The sequence below is a fragment of the Hemicordylus capensis genome, chromosome 9 (assembly GCF_027244095.1).
Source record: "Hemicordylus capensis ecotype Gifberg chromosome 9, rHemCap1.1.pri, whole genome shotgun sequence".
Lineage (NCBI taxonomy): Eukaryota > Metazoa > Chordata > Lepidosauria > Squamata > Cordylidae > Hemicordylus > Hemicordylus capensis.
In genome coordinates, this window is record NC_069665.1 from 9,855,229 (window position 1) to 9,877,722 (window position 22,494).

The 22,494-nt window shown below is 45.2% G+C and overlaps 1 protein-coding gene across 4 annotated transcripts in view; it reads left to right on the plus strand.

Moving 5' to 3' along the window:
* The window catches only part of MAF (MAF bZIP transcription factor), a 337,376-nt gene that overhangs the window by 91,810 nt on the left and 223,072 nt on the right, over positions 1 to 22,494 (plus strand). Inside the window, exon 3 of one of the 4 annotated variants that reach the window (XM_053270449.1) lies at positions 16,329 to 16,379. The exons of the other annotated variants lie outside the window; for them this stretch is intronic. The gene's annotated coding sequence lies outside the window, so the exon portion shown is untranslated. Of the gene's footprint in view, positions 1 to 16,328; positions 16,380 to 22,494 lie in introns of those variants that run through there. 4 annotated transcript variants of the gene reach the window in all.

The following is a 22,494-nucleotide window of genomic DNA, read 5'->3' on the forward strand; positions in this document are numbered from 1 at the left end:
TGCACACACAAATCTGGTGATCTGGTTTGATTTTTGATACAGCTCCTGCAGCTCCTATCTGTAGAAAGTCTTATCAGTGAAGACCTTGTGCAGTTCCCCGACAGTAGCAATACCTCCAAGCAAATGTTGCATTATCCTCCCAACCCGTGTGTGGCTGTTCCTCTCCGCTCCCCTACAAACTGTTTTTATAGCCTTTCTGATGAGAGAAACTGGCTGCTTCTCAAGTGACTAAGGACTCCTTTTTATCACTGGATCTTTTTTTAAAAAATATTTTTAAAACGAAGACATTGGGAGTGGAGTGAAATGCCTCCTCTGATAAGGTAGAATCTATAAACAGGCCCTAGTCTCGTGGTGGTGGGGGTGGGGGAGATGGATAAGTTAATTGGGAGTTGCTGGGAGTTAACTAAATGGAGTTAGTTAACCCTAATTGCTTTATACATATGCAACTTTCTCCATTAAAAAAAAAAATTAGCAAAGACTGTATAAATGTCTTTGTAATGTAAAATGCCCCTCTTCTAAGGGGCACATCTAGGTAGTTGTTGCTTATGACTCTCTCTGGCCAAGAAGGTTTACGAGACTCGGCAGTGGAGTTGGGAATAGTTGCAGCTGTGAAAGCAGGACTGTTGTTCTTACGGAGACCAGAGCCTATTTAATCCAGCATAGGCGTACTTGAGCAGGCATTTTTGGAAAATTTCCTGTCCCTGGAGGCTTTACACACAGGGCTTCTGCCCCAAATCTCCTTTAGAAGAGAGTGTGTGCGTTCACACACCAGGCAAACGTATCCTGAAGTCCCTTTGAGATGTTTGGACCCACTCCATGCACACACTGGGTTTTGTGATGCGAATTCTAGCTTATCTCAACATATGTCTGGGTTTTTAAAAATTTTATTTATTTATTTATTTAATTCAATTTCTATACCACCCTTCCAAAAATGGCTCAGAGCGGTTTACACAGAGAAATAATAAATAAAAATACGGTGTATCCCTGTCCCCAAAGGGTCCACAATATAAAAAGAAACATAAGAAAGACACCAGCAACAGTCACTGGAGGTCCTGTGCTGGGGGTGGAGAGGGCCAGTTACTCTCCCCCTGCTAAATAAAGAGAGTCACCACATTAAAAGTTGCCTCTTTGACAAGTTAGCAGGGGTTTTAAATGCTGATTTTAAGTTACTTTTTTGGAAAATGCCGGAGCAAATGGGAGAGGCCCTGATGTAGAATCATTAGCATGATAGGAGGCATGCTCTCTTCAGAAATGTAGATCTATCTCTGTAAGATATCTCTCTCTCTCTCTCTCCCTCCCCCCTACCCCATTGGCTAGAAGGAAAACACAGAGCATGCCATGTAGAATTGTTTTTTTAAAAAAATCGAGAGCAGAGGGGAGGGGCAGCTTCCTTCAATGCCACGAGTGTACTTCGAAGTGGCTTCGCTCAACGTTTACCCCGAAGCCTGAAGCCAAGTGCGAAAAACTCCCTGGGAAGCTTTAGAACTGTACAAAGCTTCACGTTGACGGAAGTCCTGGAAGTCAAGCGCACTGCGATGCTTGATCATGTAGGCAGGTGTTTTATCTGAAATACTCATCTGCATCCTAGTATCTACAACTAGCAATTGTAGTGCATGTTGAGGAGTGCTTTGTCTAAACCACTCAATACATAGGGTTGCCATATTCAAGCTTCCCAAGTCTGGGTGACCTAATTTGCATATTATGCAAATCATACAGCAGCTAATTTTGCATTTTATTTATTTATTTATTTATTTATATGGCAGATTTGTATACTTTCTCCTCTGCCTCTGCCCTCCCATGTGATCGGATCCAGAGTCAAATCTGGGCAGTGCATTTGCAATCTGTGTAAATCTGGGTGGAATTTAGCAGCTGGGTGAAGGAGCCCAAATCCGGGGGCTGCCCTAAATTCCGGGGGACATGGCAACCCCATCTGTACATAATTAACAAATGCACCAGCAGATGAGGGGAGGAGAAGCTCTGGAAGAGGGGTAGGATTTTAAATCAGGAAAGTGGCACAGGAGGAGAAAGTAAATTTTTCCTTTTACCCAATGTAACGCTCTCAAATAGATTTGCCCTGCCCTCTGCCTGCCCTGCTGATGCTCTTTGGGGAAAAATTAACTGTGGGAGATGTGAATTACATTTCCACTGCTTGATGCCTAATTTGGCCTTGGGACTCTTTCACATGGTCTTGGAAGGATCTTTCTTTTTTCTTTTTCTTTTTCTTTTTGAAAGCCCACCCTGGGAGTTGAAGAAAGCAGTGTATAAAATGAATGAATGAATGAACGAATTAAACCCTCAGCCTCATTTAACATTTTAAAATAACAGTGCATTGCCCCACAGAGTAATTGCAGTATTTATTAAGGATGGAAGGGATGTGGTTTGTAAAGTACTGGCACAGCATACCTCCGCTGGTTGTTGCTGATGTCTACCTTATGTTCCTTTTTAGACTGTGAACCCTTTTAAGACAGGAAACCATCCTTTTTGTTCTCCATGTATATACATATTCATTGTAGTAGTGGAAAAATGACCAATTATCCTCCTAAGCCAATGTGGGTACCTGTAAGTATTCTCCCTGGGGAAACAGCACCTTGTGAGGGATGGATAGGATTTTAAATCGGTGCCCTGCTAACAGAGCAAAGAGACACCTTTTAAAAGTGGTGAGTCTCTTTATTTTGCAGGGGGAGAGCAACTGGCTCTATCCATCCCCAGCACAGTACCTCCAGTGACTGTTGCCTTATATATATTTTAGATTGTGAGCCCTTTGTGGATAGGAATCTGTGTGTGTGTGTGTGTGTAAACCGTGGTATATAAATATTTGTAAATTGCAGAAAGGTCTAACTGTTCCTAGTTCCACGTTCCCGATCCTGTTTGGGTTTCTTCACAATGGTTGCCATTACCTTTTAAAAAAAAAATTTAAAAAATTATTTTTTGCATGGGGCGGGGAGGGGGGGAATCCCAGTGTCAGCTTTCTAGCATGGCATCTAGTTGTTCCCCAATCCTGAGCTTGGATTTGAAGGCAGGCCAGAGTTCAGTCCCTTTCAGGCAACACTTAACAATGTGTCTCTCTGTGTGTGTTGTTATATGTGTGCTTGATTCTCATGTTTTACTGTATTGAGAATTGGCATTCTTTACCTCTGTGTTTATGTAGAATCCACTTTTAAAAAAAATAAGATTAGGAGCTCCATGAACCCAGGATACCTTTATGATTGTTCCACTGCCCTAATAGAGCAACTGCATGTCTGTGCCAGGATACCAAAGAAGAAAATCCAGATGAAACTAATTTTCTAGAGACGAATCAAAAAAAGAAATTTGATAACATTTTTTAAAAAACCAACCACACACAACCTAAGGGCAACCTATCTGGTGCTGGCAGCACATTAAAATAATTTGTAAAAGTACATTTTATGGGACAGAGTAAATAAGGCAAATCATACATCATTCCTGAGACATGCAGAAATGAGGCAGAGAAAAATCACCATTGGATGTTTTATATAAGACTATTTTCCATGAGTCAGCTCCTTTTTGAGGTTTGCGGACTTTCCAGCTGCAACCTTTGCAGTGTTGGCTTATCTTCTGCTTGTGGCTTCGCATGTGCCAGAATTAGCTTATAATTGGCTGTGCTTTCCCCTTTGTAACGGTTAATAATAGAACCTTGATCAGCAAAGAATGGCTAAAAATGTGGATGTTTTTAGCAACTTCTCCAGGCCTCTTGTTTGGCTGTGCTCTGGCTTTGCTCCTTGGAGGAGAATTGAAAAATGTTGTGGATGCTTTTGAACAAGCTGGTGGAAACCATTTGAAAAAGAACTTTGATTAGATGGACGAAGCAGACCAGGGCTAGGGTTCCAGATTTTGGATATTCCAGAAGCCTTGCTGCTTATGTTATAGGTCTTTTAAAGGTAGTTAGTTCACAATTTGTTCATCTGCTGCCTGGGAGAGTAGATTTTCTAGAATCTAATGCCTGTATTTTGCTTCTCCTGCTTGTCTCTTGCCTGATGCAGACGTAACACGGTTAGTACATGGTCTTATTATTTTAAGTTACCTGGGTGTTTTTTTACACAGTTGGCTTGACCACATGTTTATTGTGAGGCTTTACTGTGAGTTCAAAGCTGCCTACCAAAACTGATGCAAGTAGTGGAATTTTACCCCTGATATAAACCAGGCGACACTCTTAACGTGCAGTGAAGAACCCAAATTGTGTGTGTGAAGTGCTCCCTGATATCTCGCAGGGACTTTGGGGTAAATCTTGCTGATCTGTGAAAGCATACCTTCCATTCCAGAGGAGATGAGAGCTAAAAGCCCTGTGTGAACAATGTCCTAGTTAAATTTCCAGAGAACTACTGTGGGAAATGCTGGACTAACGAGCAGAAGGTTGCCGGTTCGAATCCCCGCCGGTACTATATTGGGCAGCAGCGATATAGGAAGATGCTGAAAAGCATCATCTCATACTGCGCGGGAGGAGGTAATGGTCAGCCCCTCCTGTATCCTACCAAAGACAACCACAGGGCTCTGTGGGCGGCGGGAGTCAAAAATGACTTGACGGCACAGTGTATTTCTATTACCAGGGCTATAGCCAGGCATCAGTGACCCCCCTCTCTAGCCTTCTGGTGATCAGGACACCCAGGACCCTCTCCCCAGAAGCCTCATATCCACTGACCTTTATGAGAAGTAAGAAGCAACGGGAATCCTCTCTGAGCAATAGGAGAGGGCTCCCACGGTTTCATTTCCCAGTACAAGTGACAGAAGACCTATATATAGACTGCTTTTCAACAACAACAAAAAAGTTCTGAAAGCGGTTTACTTAGGAAAAGAATAATAAAAAAGATGTCCCCATGTCCCCAAAGGGTGCACAGTCTAAAAAGAGACAAAGTCACAAAGACACGGCCACCGGGGGGATGCTGAGGTGGGCTGATTAGAGGCAGCTGTTCTTCCCCTGCTATGCAGAAGAAAGCCTTTGTGAGAGGTCTCTTTGTCCAGTTAGAAAAGAAAACCTGGCTCAGCTTGTTGAGCGATGTCCTGTCCCCGAAGGGTATTGCGGAGGAGGTACTGTAGGGACCTGAAAGCAGAAAGCTGGAAGGATGGGGAAACTCACTAAGAATCCCAAATTCATCTGTTACCAAGCTCCCCCCCCTCCCCCCCGATATTTTCCAGGATATCATATTCTCGGATATTTTTTGCCTAGTCATTTTGTCCTGCAAATGGCATCTGTTCCTGATACATGCCAGGAAATGGGGGGGTAGCTTATTGTATCAGGATAGTTGGTGCTCTCCTTGGTTGTCAGTTCACAACCTTTGGATGCGAATGGTGCTTTGTAGTTGAACAGTGCCATTTAGCTCAGTATCTCAGAGGGCTTCCTTTGACAAAGGGGAAATTGAAGTAGTTTGCGGTTAAGAACACAGCCAGTAATAATATAGCAGTGTGGTGTTTCTGAAGATTCAGGACTAATTGTGGCCTCTCTAATAATAATAATAATAATAATAATAATAATAATAATAATAATAATAAAAAAATATTTATACCCCCCTCTCCAGTGCATTACTGCTTGGGGCGGCTCACAAAAATGAGATAGAAACAGATACAATAAAAGTAAACTAAATTTAAGAAGAAGAATCTGTCTTTCTCTGGACAGATTATTTGCTTTTACTCAGAGTAAGACTTGGGAGTTCTTTCCATGATAAGGTGGCAGAAAGCTTACTTGTGTACTAAGGCAGTGCATCACACCAGACAGATAATGTGAAGCAATATGATGCTTATCGGACAAATTTTCCTCCGATATGATCCAATGAAAAAATTGCCCCATAAAGAGATAAAATACAGAGTGCTGGATGAGGACAGGAGAGCCATGAATAGAAGACCCATTCTGCCATGAAACTCACTAGATGACTCTGGGCCAGTCACACATTTCTCAGCCTAACATGCCTCACCAGGGGTGTAGGTAGGGGAGGGGGGCCCATGTTCATCCGTCTCTCTGTCAGCCCCCCAGAGTGAGGGAGATTACGAAGAAAATAGGGAGGGAAGGGCCCTCAGGAGCTGGAGGCCGTGTTCTTTGAACACTTTCGCTCAATTATATTTACGCCCCTGCTGCCTCACAGAGTTGTTGTGAGGATAAACAGAACCCATGTACCCAGCTTTGGGCTCCTTAGAGGAAGAGCGGGATAGCAGTGTAAAAAATAAAATAAATATCTTGGCGGGTGACTTTCTGAGTCCACCATCTAAGGGGTAGACTTCTTTCTGTCTACCACTTTCTGGAAATCAACTGGTTTTTTGGGGCAGCTGCAGTGGTGATGTTTTAAAATGCTGCCTTCCCCCTTCCTCCAGCAACTGGCCCACAATATCCCAGGGAAGGAAGTAACATCATAAGACTAGCCCTGCTGGATCAGACCCAAGAAGGCCCATCTAGTCCAGCATCCTGTTTCACACAGTGGCCCACCAGATGCCGCTGGAAGCGTATTACTCTTAGAGTATTACTGATTTCACGGGGGGGACCCCAAACCCAAGTGTCTAGGCCTTATGGGATGCTTGAGAGTGAGTGGACAGTGCTTGCTGAGGTCTCAATAGCCAGGGAGGGTTGTGCTGAATAAGGATTGATTGATCGATTGCATTTCTATACCGCCTAGTATAGAAATCTCTAGGCTGTGTACAGATTAAAACCTAATATAAAATAAAACATTTAAAATTAATTAAAAAACAGATAAAAACCACAATAGATAAAAAGACACATTCAAATTTAAATTTCCGTTAAAAGCCTGGGAAAACAGGTATGTTTTCAGGGTCCTCCTAAAAGCAAACGGAGAAGGAGATGCTCTTATTTCAGCAGGGAACGTGTTCCAAAGCCCTGGGGCAGCCACAGAGAAGGCCTGGTTTCTACTGGCTAAGGGCTGGGCATCAGGGCCCTGCATGGCACCTTGACCCTCTTATCACTAGCAAGAACAGAAAAGTTATGCAAAAATAAATAGTGTGGATGTTATTCATTTGTATCATTTGCGCAGGTTTCCGAATCCAGCTTTTCTTGGCACAGAACTTGGATTGCCTGGGTGCAAACTTTTATGTACTTATGTAGAAAAGCACAGAGTACATACCCCCCTGGCTGTGTTGGAAACAGCTCTGTTACAGTTGCTGAGAATTCCGGTTGTCGCTTTTACGGCTCCTGGAAACAGAACTTTGGCTGTCACATATATCCCCACCAGAAAGGAGGATAACACAACTCTTGTACACACTATGCGGAATGTAATGCCATTCCCCTGAGTTAGGAGCACGGTTACAAATGAAAGCGAGAAGGCAGGGATGACACTCCCATGCTAATTATAACCCATCTCCATTCACATAGCTCATGTTATGTCACCCGACCCACGATAAACCACCCTGCTTTTCAGGGCTTTTTCTTTTGGCTGTCAACCACCTTGTTGCAGATTGGAAGTTGGCAGAGAAGATTTGAGGCACAGAAGCAATTTTCGGTTTGGTGATTTATGAGGCAACATGGAGTCGAGGCAAGCTATCTGTCTGGACACGTATTATGGGAAGGCTGAGGATGCCTTGATTGCTAATGGTTTGACTGTTGTGCTTATCTCTTGTTCTGAAAACCGTGTTAAAATGTTTGTAAGGGCATACAATATTCTGCCCCTCGTTCAAAGGGCGGATTCTAACCGATGAAGGATCTTGTGGTCGCGAGCATGAATTGCCTGCTTTGCTAAGCAGGGTATGTCCTGGTTTGCATGTGAATGGGAGACTACGTGTGTGAGCACTGTAAGATACGCCCCTTAGGGGATGAGACTGCTCTGAGAAGTTCCAAGTTCCCTCCCTGGCAGCATCTCCAAGATAGGGCTGAGAGAGATTCCTGCCTGCAACCTTGGAGAAGCAGCTGCCAGTCTGTGAAGACAATACTGAGCTAGATAGACCAATGGTCTGACTCAGTATATGGCAGTATCCTATGTTCCTGTGCTACTGTTAGCCACTCACTTAGATTGGCCAGGATGTTGGATAGGTCGGTAAGATTTACTGCAATCTTTGACCAGCAAGAAATACATAAAATAACAAAAAATACAGTAGGTTCGAAAAACACCCTCACCCAGTCAGTCTTAACACCCAGAACTAATTAAAGCTTTTTGGTCAACTCTTGTTGGGTACTACAGCAACATTTAAGCAACAGTATAAGATATATCTGGGTTCTGTTCTGATAAGAGGAGGGAGGCATAAAATTACTCAGACCTGCCTGGCAAGTTCATTAAGAAAGGTGTGATAAAAATGGAGTGAAAGACCCAGTAATAAATACATTGCAAAAGCACATGGCCCACCATTTCAATTTCACCCACATCACAGGGACAAGTGCTCTCAGAAGGTGGGTTCTTCCAGTACTTTTGCTCAAGCAGCACCAAAGGTAAAACACTGGAATGTTCCATTGTAAATGCCCTCCAATGTTTCGAGACTATCAGATTGAAAAAGTACCTGATTGATTTGATTAAGTGCCGACAAGTCGGTGTCGACTCTTAGCGACCACATAGGTAGATTCTCTCCAGGATGATGATCTGTCTTCAACTTGGCCTTGAAGGTCTCTCAGTGGTGCATTCATTGCTGTCGTAATCGAGTCCATCCACTTTGCTGCTGGTTGTCCTCTTCTTCTCTTTCCTTCAACTTTTCCCAGCATTATGGACTTATTCCTGGAACCCCCTGAGAAACATAGTTGGGAGTCAGGCTATAGCAACCCAGTGGAGCCGTTCACACGACCAGCGATACCCGAGCTTGCACAACCCTACCTGGTTAGGGCGGGACGTGTGGAGTATCGGGATCAGTCCTGATCCCAGCACTGCCCCGCTGGTTAGCCCGGGTTCTTAACCCACACTAAAAGTGAGGTAGGAAGACACGTGTGTGCCTCCTACTCCACCACCCGGTTGTGTGGATGAGCAGGCTGCCAGCAGCTAGCTCAGCCATAGAGCTGGGATGGAGGAGCGTCCCGGCATCTGACATTTCCCCAGTGCACTGTGCAAGCAGTAGGGTGCATTGTGGGATTCCTGGAGGCTAGGCCTCACTCTCGCTTGTCCTGGGTTGCTGCGCTGCTGCTCACCGCAGTGGTGATCCTGGTGAGCGGCATGGTGAAGCAGGAAAGGATCCTGATCGTGTGGGGTAAGGTAGGTACAATCATCCCTCACTCCCTAGCTCCAGGGTCATGTGAACGGTCTCTGTGTTTAATACTCGTTGGCCAAGGGGTCACTTTTGCTTGGAAGTCTCCTAAAGATATAAAGAAACCGGGAGTAGAATGGTCAGGATGAGTACATTGAGTGACTAGTTTGCCAGACGTCTTATTCAAGCTGCAGTTTTAAAGCCCGTCTGCAAGACTGCTGTTAAGCCTCAAATGACTTTGCACTTATGGTCAAGATTCAAAGAGCCCTGTGTGATTTATATATGGTACAACTGTTTTGGACAGATGGTACAAACAATAGAGCATATTTTCCAGGTTGCCTTATGAGGGGTGTGTGTGTGTGTGTGTGTGTGTGTGTGTGTGTGTGTGTGTTAGAGCTGGTTTGGACATAACTTCAAATTATGTCTTGGTGATACATGAAGCCATTAACCCCCTCCTCTCCTTGCCTGTATTAAAGCCTTGTTTCCTCTCCTGGTTTCCAGTCCTGCTTTGCAGGAGAAGCATATGCCATAGTTTGTTGCTTTGGGTGAAATGGCAAACTGTAGGAGTTGATGCATGAAAGAGGAGAAGGGAGTGAGCAAGCCTGGGGGTTCTTGCCTGTTGGTTCATTTCATGCCAAACCATGGCTTAGTTTGGCATCTGAACTGCCACATATTTTCAGTAGTGCATTTTCAGAAGGGCAGAGTTCCTTGTGGTCTTGGGTAAAGACCATACTAGGTCATTCTGAACCTTGTTGTGCTGTGTAACCTTCAGGTATGTCCACAGTGACTTGCATAGGCATAGCCCCTAAATGGAAGAGCACTTTCATAGACAGGGCACACCTTCAATACAGATCCCTGGCAGATGGTACATTGCTTTTTGTCAATCTTTAGGTAAAACTGAGGTGCCTGTTGATATTCCAAACAATTATCTGACCTACATGATTAGTATTAGGCATTTTTGCATGGCAACAAAATCTTTTTGCCATCAAGAGTTCACCTGCTTCTAGCCTTGGTTGCAAACGAATGGAAATCCTGCTTCTGTGGTTGCTCTCTGTTGCAGTAACCACGGCAGGCTTACAACCAGACGAGCCTGGTTTCCAGCATGAAATAAAGAAGCAGATAAACTCCAGGATAAACAGGCTGTATAAATGACGAAAGAGCTTTCTCCCCATTCCCTTCCAAATTAAGGAAAATGCAGTTTGCAGAAGGGGCTGATTTGTTACACATTCTTCCTGTGACCTTGCAGTAAAGTTAGAAATGCAAATATACATGCGAACAAGAGCTGGTCTGTATTTTTCTGCTGTAGAGTGAACTCAGTTTTGCCCTACCTTTGTTCACTGCCTCCAAATTTTTCCCCAATTCATGGCTTTCCCACGTCCAGGGCTGGCCCATGTATCGGGTGAGTGAAGGTCGCGGCAAAGTGGATCCTGGTGCATCTTCACCCACCAGCCTCTTCTCACCAGCTGCTCAATTGCTCTCTTCCTCCCCTAGGGTTGTCAGCATTGGGTTGGGCAAAATGGGGACACAAGTCTGGGGGGGGCAAGGAGTCTTGTGGGTGGGCCACCTAGGGGCAGGAACTGGCCCCAGGCGGCAGTGGCATATGCCTACCGGCGGTGACCACACATTGCCGTGAATGGCGGCGAGACGGAGAGAGCTCCGTGTCCACCTGTCCAACCATGACAGGCGGTGGGTCGTGGCAGGCGGCGGGCCGCCGAGCTGGTAGGGAGCAGGCTGGCAGACTCAAGAGTGGAGAGGGAGCTCCTCCCTTGGCCCGGCCTTTCTCCCAAATGAGGCAGAGTGGGCCGATTTCAGGCCTTTGCAGACACACACATGCAACCCAGCTTCCGTTATGGTTTGACAGGTGGGCATGGACTCACCGCCGTCCCCGCTGTGCCGCTGTTGCACAGCGGCATCTTTAAGTGTTAAAAAGAAAAAAATGAAGTAAAAAAGCGGGAAAAATTGGAGTCCAAAACGGGATGATAATTTCTGCCCAGGAAAGAGGGACATCCCGCACAATGCAGGACAGTTGGCAACCCTCCTCTCTCTCCAGTGCCAAGCCTTTCTGCTCTATCTCCTCCAAAAATGGAAGTGGCAAAGTGGACAAACTTGGTGATGGAGAGGAGGGGAGAGAGCTGGAGCATCAGTGGTGGCCACAAGAGCCACCACAGAAAGGCCCTCACTCTCTGCCTCGCAGGCAGGCAACATGCACCCCGTGGTAGACCTGCCCCTGGATTCCTGCTGGAGGGGCAGGGTGGTGTCGGTGCCGGGCTCTGACCTGGGTCAGATGGCATGAAGCAGCAAACGGCAATGAGCTGGCCCTGCCTTAAGAGTTAAGCCTCTTGTGAACCTTTTAGAAACTTCTTGGGAACTTTTTAAAGCAAACCTGCTACTTGGTTGGCTTCAGCCATTGGATCTGATCTAGTTTGTGGTGCCCCCAATGCTTGGTCTTTCTACTAATCCTTCTATCTGCCGCATGTACCCTTCGAGCCCTCCCCAATATCTTGCCCTCACAGCTTCCCTCTGCCCAGCTGAGAGAACAAGATGGAAATCATGGACAGAGCACATAAGGAAGTGTGCCATATCGTACATACATGCACACTTCCAGATCCTATTTTTCTTCTTCTTGAAAAATCCCACTGCACTTATGGACAGTGTTGCACAATGATGTGTGTTTGTGTATTTATATACTTGTGTCATGTTTTAAAGTTCTTGTTAAGAAGAGCAAGTGATAGTGAAGTGGAGAACAAGAGACCCATTCTCATTGGGCCTCTTTTGCAAGATAACTCAAAGCCACCTTTATCAGGCCAAAGGAGGTAATGAAAGTGAGAAAGGAAATTAAAATATCCTTCCTGCAGCTTGATAACTATAGGCTTGATAATTTATATCTCTTCCATAGAACTGTAATATTCAGATCAGAATACAGCAAGCATCAAACACAATCTTCGCTGCTTACACACGCACACACTCTCCCTCTCTTATATCAAGTTCAGCAACATCATGGTAGGGGGTAATAATATGAATGTAAGTACAATAATGAAAATTTTATGCTGGGAATAAGTGCAATTGCTGGATGAAATTTTGCTGTATTTCAGAATTACAGCTTCATCACTGAAGTTTTAAAGGATCACCATGTCGTCTTAGAGTATGAATCTCAAAAAGCCATTCCAAATTGTACTCCTGTGTGAATCGTGGTCCTTCCTGAGATGAAAAAGCCACGTATTACATTAACTATACAAAGAAAGATGAGGACGGTGCTTCGTCAGTAATTTTTTTAGGTCCCCTTTCGACTTGACAATCCAGGATGATCATAGCATCTAAATCTCTAGTAATGTATAGATGTTTTAGATATTCACAGAACCAAGCATTTTGCTATCAGGCCTTAACTCCAGCTAAGCCATTTAAAGGTGAATGCAAGTCCAAATGTTAGTGAAGGTTTAAAACTCCACATTGTTGATGGACATGATGTGAATATGTTGGAGAAGCATTTCAGTGTTTTAAAAAATCTTGAAGGGAGGTGGGGAGACACAGGGATACTTCTCTCTGTTCCTGTTCCATTCATATGTCATAGAGTTTCTTTTTATTTCTGCTCCACTCTCTTCTGCTAATTTGTTTCTGTCGCTCAAAAAAACTCTTATTTAAATCCATACCCCACCCCAAGGATTTTCAATTATTTTATACCCAAACAGCTGTTGAAATACATTTATGAATTGCTTTAATACACATCAATAGAAAGAGAAGTGGACTTGTTCTCTGCTGCTCTTGAGGTCAGTACTAGAACCAGTGGATTGGAATTGCAAGGAAGTAGATTCAGGCTTGATATTAGTAAGAATTTCTTAACTAAAGGAGCTTTTTGACAGTGGAACAGTCTGCCACATGCTGGGGCGGGCTCTTTCGCTGGCAGTTTTCAATCAAAGGCTGGTCAGTTCTCTTTTCGGGATGCTCTTAACAATTTTCCACACTGAGCAGAAGGTTGGGGTAGAAGATCTCCAAGGTCCCTTTCAATCCTAAAATTATGTGATTCCATTCTATTCTGTGGGAGCATCCCAGGCTTCTTATTTTTTTTTAAAAAAAAATAGGGCTACATCTCCCAACCCTGCCCAGATCCTGTTGTGTAGATGTGTTGCAGCTAAAAACAATGTGTGCAACAGCCCTGGAGAGCCTGCTAACATGACAATGTGGATGTGACGGAATGTGGCCGAACTTCTTCTATCAAGACTCTAAACCAAAACCAAAAACAAAAAACCCAAAGCAACAGCCCCAAACCTGATGTCCTGTCCTTGGCTTGCCCTGTGGTCCCTGTGCAGCTTATTTAGTTGGCTCATTCATATCACAAGCCTGCTGTTTGGTGGCCTTTTGCAGTATTGACCTGTAGCAGGGTGAGCTAAGGGGACCCACTGTCACTTCCTGCTCCATTGCCGTTGACGGTTTGAATCGGACCCTCCTGTGACTTACCACTGCAGTCTCTCCACTGCTTAGATGGCTATGTCAGTTTCATTCCTCCTTTATTTATATAAACTATTTAGTTATGTGCTGCTTTTCTAAAATACATATTTATCCAAAGCCGCATACAGGAAAATAGAACATAAAACAAACAAACAAACTCCAAATGACAAACACAAACAACGGCCGCAGAACAAAACGCCCATTAAGCCAACATAAAAATGTTCATTTAAAAGCCAGCCTAAACAAATGAGTCTTAAGGCTCCATTTAAAATCCATAAGTGTTGGGGACCGTCAGATTTCCTCAGGCAGGGAGTTCCACAGATTCAGGTCCACCACTGACACACCATTCCTGATACACCATTTCAGGAAACCCGAGAATCATTCCCTCTCTGACGTTGTGAGTGAAATTAGGCTGTGCAAAGCTTCAGTGTTCAAATGGTGGGGTGGGGTCCAGTTGATTTACCTTGAATTGAACTGCACAGTTTTGAGTTTTAAATGAGCTAAATTAGGGCCGAGTCAATCTATCCACTGAAGCTTTGCTTCTGCCCCCGCCCCCCACCTGGCCATTTCCCTGACCCTCAGAATGTTCTTACTGACCAGTGAGTAGGAGAAGGACTTGATGTCTTCGGGTTTTCTCTCAGTGGGAATGGAGCAGTGACTGGGGCAGAGTTTTCACACGTAGAAAGGCTTCTAGAAGACGTTTCGAAACATCATTATTATTCTCCTGCAGTCCTGGCAAAGGCACAGGCTTTTAAAATGGAATTGTAGTCTTTTCCAGGGCTGTGGGCTGGCAAGTATATTCAGGGGTCAGGAGAATTGTAGGAAGGGTTCGAGTCGTACTTGAGCCACGAAGCATGCTGGGGAATTCAAGTCTCAATGTGCTCTGCCTCAAAGGGCTGTCCTGAGAATGAAACGGGCGAGCCTTCCTAACTGCAAGCAGGAGACCACAGAGCGAATTCAGCTGGAGGGAGGCAGTCAGTCAGAAGAAGAGCAGGCCATGGTTGCAGGTCGGACTAGACCAGAGCAGCAGGGCTTGGGGCATCTCCAAGTTAGCAATCGGCTCCAGCAAGATCTGGAGCCAAAACTGAGCCCTTGTGTGCTGATTGCGCCCCTGCCCCCAACCTGGCCAGAATCCAGCATCTTCCTGGGGAGACTCAAAGGGGCAGTCCTTTGCTTCGACCCCATCACTCTCTCTTCTCTCTGCCATTTCTTTTTGAGTGCTGACTGAGTGAGCTCACTGGAGCTTAAGGTCTTTTGGGGTGAGGTCCAGTGTTCCCTGAAACAGAGATTCCCAGATGTTGTTGGACTACAACTCCCATAATCCCCAGCCCCAGTGGCCTTTGTCTGGGGATTATGGGAGTTGTAGTCCAACAACATCTGGTGGCCCAAGGTCAAGAAACCCTGCTCTATTGTTCTCCCCCTTCCCACCACCGTTCCCAGTGCTGTATGCAGTGCTGTCCATGCACAGTTGGCCTAGCTTTTCATTGCTCTGGTTCATTAATATATTTTCCCCTCCTCTATACCACTCATAGCACTGATGCAACACTGCAAATATCCCAAGGCTAATACAATTGTTTCAAAATTCTTTGGGGTGGTGTCTTTTCCGTGTTCAGGAGCACTTGAGCATACCATTAACACACAGACAAAAATGATGAAATTGCATACAATACTTGCATCGGAATTTGAGTTAGGATGTGTTTCTAATATTCCATCAATGCACATTGGTAAGATAGGGTGGATGGTGGCAGGAAGAAGCAGGTGAATTAAACGAGCTGAAAGTTGCAGGAAACTGCACACACACTAATCCTGGCATTAATTTCAGAAATCCTCCTAGTTCATCCAGAATCCAGGACAAGTGAAATGCAGGACAGAGTGAGTCGGAGAGAGAATAGTGGAGTGGAATGGGAGAAATCCTGACATTCCTATTAATTTGAGGTAGTAGCTTATCTCTTATCTCGTAGGCTGTCTTGCATGATAATTCATATTGCATGAACAATTGCCCTTTATTCAAGGCAGCCACAACATCAGTATTCTCAGTCTGAGATTTCTGCACCACCTTGTTCATTCCCCGCATTTTGTTTGTTAGATCTGATCTGCTCTGCCACCAGCAGTATATACTGTGAGCTTTAGGAGCCTAGTATATGACTGCATATGGCTGCTTTGCAGTGCCTAAGGTTACTAAAGACTTCCCAGGGAGAATTGCCATTAGTACAGAACAAAATGGGAAAAGAAACAAACCAAAGTCGGCCGCGTTAAGATGCTCTGGAATCCAGAGGGGACAGCACCGCTGAGAAGGCTGCCCGGTTTCAAAGTTCCTAAATCCTCAAGGTTTCCCCCCCTTTTAAATGGAGACTTTAAAGAAATAGATGTGTAAAAGATCAGTCCACTGTGACTTTAAGTGTAAAATCCATTTTAGTAGTAGGAAGCTGTTATATGGTTAGAGCAGTTATTTTTATTGTCTGTCTGGGTATAGTTTTTAACTGCAGGCACAGAATAAATCAATAGTGCCATAAAGCTCCTCTCGCCCTGTGCCCTTTCTAACGGGACATTGTTCAGCAACTGCTCAGGGTGTGACGGAGGCGATGGCTTTGCTGTGCTGAATTACGCCTCCACGAAGGGAGTATTTTCATGTGAAAGACGCTCTTGGCCATCTCTCATAGGCTGTGATGTGTCAGTGTCAATAGGGTTTGAAAGAGAGAGAAAACCATACAATAATAGCTTTTCTTTTTTTTTTTTTTAAAGAAAGGTAAACTGTATTTTCTTTCCTTCCAAAGGACTTATGGCAGGTGGAAGGCTGACTGTCCAGAAAGAATGAAAGAAAGAAAAATCACACCATAGTTGCAATGGGGCACTTTTCTTCTCCCCCATTCCCGTGATCTGGGGCTTCCCACATACTCTATGCCAGGCAACTTCAGTCTTGCCAGCTACCTTTGGACTACAATGACCATCATCCCTACCCACAGTGGCCAATAGCCCAGGATTGATTGATTGATTTGATTTGATTTGATTTGTATACCGCCCTTCCAAAATGGCTCAGGGCGGTTTACGGCATGATAAAAACAATTTAAACAAGTTAGCCATTAAAATCAATCAATTAAAGCACAATACAACCAATTAAACAGCTAAAAAACCCTGAAAATCAGGGCAACGATTTCAAATGACTTAATTGCTTTTTAGCTTATGAAATTGTGTTGCTGTTCTTATTCTGCAAAATTGTTTGGATTGTGCTGACTCTGTTTTAGGTTTGTTGTGTTCTAGATGGTGTACCCCACCTAGAGATACACATGTCATGTGGCATGGGAATGAATAATGGATACTTGCTGGGTGACTCTGGGCCAGTCACTTCTCTCTCAGCCTAACCTACTTCACAGGGTTGTTGTGAGGAGAAACTTAAATATGTAGTACACCACTCTGGGCTCCTTGGAGGAAGAGCGGGATATAAAATGTATCTACATACAATCCATGCCTGAAAGTAATGGTCATCAGGTGACTCTGTAACGGTCATCAGGTGAGGAACTTATTTTATTTATTTATTTAATTTATTATTATTTTCACATTTTATATCCCGCTCTTCCTCCAAGGAGCCCAGAGCGGTGTACTACATACTTGAGTTTCTCCTCACAACAACCCTGTGAAGTAGGTTAGGCTGAGAGAGAAGTGACTGGACCAGAGTCACCCAGCTAGTATTATGGCTGAATGGGGATTTGAACTCAGGTCTCCCCAGTCCTAGTCCAGCACTCTAACCACTGCACCACGCTGGCTCATTTAAATATGAGCCAGTTTTTAATGAAAGGCGGTATATCAATTTAACAATAAATACATAAATTAGATTTGTTTTATATTTTTAGCTTAATATTTTTATTGTCATTTTTATTGTATGTGTTTTAACCTTTGTAAACTGCCTTGGGATTGTTTTTAATGAAAGCCGTTATAGAAATTTAACAATAAATACATAAAAAAACCAAACTCCTTTGGGATACCATAGTGCAGAATTCAAGTTGCTTTGGCACAAAATGCTGGAAACGTGTGCATCTATCAATATTAACACTCTGTTGCCTAAGTCCCGTTTCATTCCTCTCCTGTGTTCTCTCTAATTTTTTTCATCTGTGTGCAGAATTAGTTTTGTTCTGGGTGGCAGTATCAATGTGTGCACATACACTGAGAGTGGGACCTTCCTGATTCAACCTGAGCGGGAACTAAAATTAACTGAGCGGACATCAAAAAACGTGTGAGCGTGCACACGTGTGCACACCTTACAGGGAACACTGTTGCTCTCTCGCTTTGCTAATAGCCGCTGTGGGCTGTGTGGCATCCTTTGGTGCAAACAGGGCAATAGCATTTGTATAGCAGGCCCTCCCTGAGAGGAGGCATTGATTTAATGAAAGGGACTTCCTTGCTCTTTTCTTTCAGGTTCTGCTTCCTTCAGGGGCTGAGTGTGCCACTGTTAGCTGAAGAGTGCGATAATGTTAACACTCCGAAGTTGCTCTGTACAGGTCAGCTTTGTAATAGCAGTAGGTTGAATGAAGGCATTGCCCTAGCAGCAGTCTGGTTCAGCCCAGATCAACTGTAAATAATGCATGGTAAAGTCATTTTCAGGAAGCCCAAGTAGTTGGAAGCTTTTGAAGTGATGTGTGTCGGATAGATGTCCCTTAGATGCGCCAACCCTGCTGAGAGCTGGTTAACTCACAGAGGCACACCCACACCCTCCTCCCTGATTATCACGCTGTGAGAAAGGAAACGGCCCAGGAATAAATTAGACTCGGGAAAACAGTACGAATCGCTGCTGCCTGTTGTCGACTTTCCCCAAAGATTTATACCCGATGCAGCAGGGACTGCTCAGTGGCACATTTTAATTTAATTAAATTTCCCATTGGATTGATGTCTGATCAATCAATAATGTTAATGTTTTTGCAGTTTAGAGATTAAAGCATGGATGAGCAGATACAGAAGTGCCTTCTCCTTTCTCCTTAATCTTGCCTAGCAGTTTGCGAAATCGCTTCCCTTCCGTTTGTTAGAGGAGGATGTCTTCAGGGGTTCCACTCCCGACTGCCTGCAGGTGGCTGGTCAAAGCTACATGAGGCTGGTTTAAGTGTAAGGAAAACACAAGCCACTCAGAAGTATATTTCTCCCGTGGTTTTGCATTGGCCGACGGAAGAATCGCAGACTGCCTCTCGGTTTGCTCAAGAGCACATCAGCTTCCTTGTTCATTTCTGCAATTAAGCCATGTTCTTCCGAGGAAGGGTAAACAAGGGGCACCTAGAGACGTTTTGAAAGAGGGTTCTTGGTAGGAGGGTGGTGAAAGTTCTAGGGACCTCGGCTGCTACAGTCAGCCAGAGGCTTCTGACAACCTGAAGCCTCATTCATGGGCTTCTGTGTGAACTGGGGCTGTGCTGTGGTTTCAGTCTGTTTAACCCTGTGCTTTTCTGTCAATGCTACACGCCATCTCGTCTGTCGGACTTTCTCCTCTTAAAGAACTAGAGGAAAGGGTGTATTCTCTCTCTCTCTCTCTTTTTTTGCTGAACTGTCCTTTTTGACGGTTCCTGATAATATAAGGAAATGGTTTTTCTCTCACTTCCTCCTGTTTTGAGCATTGGAGTTTAGCGTGCTTGTCAATTGCAGTTCACATTATGCCTCTTTTCTTTAAAAAAAATTATGAATGCAGCAAACTAGGTTGCACTGACCTGAGTTGAGAGCTTGTCAATATGATAGTATCCTTTGCAGCCATGGGGCCCTGCAAGGCTCAGCAGGGCTGACGTCTCTTTAGTTATGCACATATGTAAGAGGAGCATCTGTTCAATCCAGTCGTAGAGCTGTATGTTTAGCAGTGCTTGAAAACGTTGGCGCAGGAGTGCTTTCAGAGGCGCGTCGATTTTGCGAAGCTATTCCATCCAGTGGATAATCCATCACCAGCCCCAAGTTCCCTCCCCAACTACCCATGAAAACGTAACTTTCAACCTGATTAACCCATTGTGAAGATGAAAGATGAGGCTATGGGGAGCCACCCAGATCCAGAGGAACATAAGAAGCTGCCATATACTGAGTCAGACCATTGGTCCATTTAGCTCAGTGTTGTCTACACAGACTGGCAGCGGCTTCTCCAATGTTGCAGGCAGGAATCTCTCTCAGCCCTATCTTGGAGAAGCCAGGGAGGGAACTTGGTACCTTCTGCTCTTCCCAGAATGGCCCCATCCCCTGAGGGGAATCTCTTACAGTGCCCACACTCCTAGTCTCCCATTCATATGCAACCAGGGTGGACCCTGCTTAGCTAAGGGGACAAGTCATGCTTGCTACTGGATGGGCACCCCTCCAGCCCCAACAAAAGCCTCCTAGATTTGACAGACCTTGAGCAGCCTACTCAACCCCTCAGAGGAGCCCTCGAATGCTGGAGATCCGGTGTGCCCCACTGAGCCTCCTGTCCCTGGAATGCCCATCATCACCCTCAGGACCACAGGAAGAGAGGTGAGTTTGTACCTGGGCCAAACTCCCAACACCTGAGGCAGAGTGCTTGCCTGCTTGTTTGAGTCTCTCTCCTAAAAGTCCTACACTGGAGGCAGAGAAAGCCAGGTCTTGCCCTTGCTTTGGATCAGGACTGGTCTGAGCTCTGGAAGGCGGTAGGAGTTCTGGTTTCTTACCTCCTCCATTTGCAGCCAGCCTTTGCCAGTTCAATATTTCTTTCCTCAAGTTTTTGCCTCCAGTTACTACCTCACTATATCCTGGTAAAGACAGGGGCCAGCCAGGTCAACTATCCCCTTTGCCAGCCACATTGTTCTGGCGGTGAAACTGTTAAACGCTCTGGGCTTTCGAGCAACTCCCTTCCTTTTGGGATGGCAGGCTCCCTGCACTTATACATACTGTTGCTTTGACACTGGGCCAATTCACACCATGGTTGGGATAAAGCAAATACAAATTGGCCACTATTTTTCTGATGTAGTGACTACTCTCCTAGAAGGAGGCAAAACATCTGCCCCAGCATGAGCAGTCTAAATCATCCGTTGGGTTTTCTTGTTTTCTTCCTTCCTTTCCCTAGCAGTTTGCAAAAGGGGTTAGAGCAGGAGTCACCAAGCTCAGGTTCTCCAGGTGTTCTTGGACTACAGTGCCCAGCATCCTTGGCCACAAAGGTGGCCAGCAATAGTAGAAGCTGGAGAACCTCAGGTTGGCCACTACTACTGTAGTACAGCAGTAGGCAGAAGCGGGCAGGGAAGACGTGACCGAGGCTTAGGAAATTATTCACAATATCCCCTGCTAACTGAGCAAGAGGCACCTTTTAAAAGTGTTTGTTTAACAAGGGGAGAGCAACTGGCCCTATCCATCCCCAGCACAGCATCCCTCTAGTGGCTGTTGCATGTGTCTGATTGTGAGCCCTTTGTGGTGGATAGGGCCAGGGAGGATAGGGCCAGGGAGCCATTCTCTATCTATCTGTCTATATATTTCCTCTCTCTCTCCCCCTCCCCCTCTCCCCCCCCTTTCTCTCTCTCCCTCCCCCCCCCCCCGTGAGATGGCTTTAAAAGGGAACAGACAGATCCATGGAGGATATTTCCATGAGCTACTATTTGCCATGATAGGTAAATGGAACATTCCTGTCGGGAGGCAGTATAATACCAGTTGCTAGAGAGCAAGAGCAGGGGAGGGCCATTGCCCATCATCATCATCATCATCATCATCATCATCATCATCATCAATTCGATTTCTATACCGCCCTTCCAAAAATGGCTCAGGGCGGTTTACACGGAGAAATAATAAATAAATAAGATGGATTCCTGTCCCCAAAGGGCTCACAGTCTAAAAAGAAACGTAAGACAGACACCAGCAACAGTCAGTAGAAGTGTGCTGTGCTGGGGGTGGAGAGGGCCAGTTACTCTCCCCCTGCTAAATAAAGAGAATCACCACGGTAAAAGGTGCCTCTTTGCCCAGTTAGCAGGGGGTCAGTTGCCCAGTTAGCATCATATCCTGCCGGTGGGCTTCCTAAAGGCCTGACTCGGCTTTCTTTGTATTTAGAGCTCCTCTTCTACTTTTGTTGTGAGAATGGTGTTTCCTACTTGGGCACTGATGCATGATGTTATGTTCTTCCACCCCAGCTGGCTGAGCACCGGGTGCAGCACCGATGTCTCATTCCTGGTTCCTGCTGTGTTATGTTCCCTTCCCCAGCTCTTGACAGCTGGCAGAGAAAATAAGCATAGGATTTCAGGAGCGTGGGCTCATCTGCAGGCACAAGTGTAGCATTTACGTGAACGTAGAGCGTGCATTGGGCAGAATGCTCATTCACGTTGCCAGTTGCTCTCTCTCCTGCTTACTGCTCCATATCAACAGTTGGGATGTTCAGAAAACAACACAAGAGGGGCTGAGAGATGATCTTAGCTGCCTTACTTAGGTATCAGACTGCGCTCCCCACACCTTTGCAAGGAGATTGCAGTGTTGTGAGGGAGGCGAGAGGGAAGGTTTGCAAAGAGAGGGGCCATCTCCTCGCACACATGCCCTCTGCCTGGAACGTGGCCGCCTCTCAAACAGCCATGCAAGGACTGATTTCAGCCCCCCTATAACTGCACATCCGGATTTCATAGGGTTAAGGCAGGGAGTGAAGAAACGCTACAGTCAGATGCAAGGTCAGGCTGGATTTATCTGACTTGCTGAAGCTTCTTGCTACTTTAAACATAATAATGCAAGTTAACAGTGCCAAGCATACTAGCAGGGCAGCACACAGGTCGGAAGAGATAATTTTCAAGGAATTGCAGATTGCGAGATGGTATTTTGTAACAAGGGGATTAAATTGGATTTATATCTCGGCGGTTACAGGCACAGCCGGCATTACTGTGTTCCCCCTTCCTTGCAAACTCCAAGTACTTTCACATTATGGCTGCAGCATCAGTCAAGCCAACCTGCACTTCAGCCAGACCCCAGTCGAAGCTTTTCACTCCCCGCCGCCCCACATTTATTTCTTTTCTG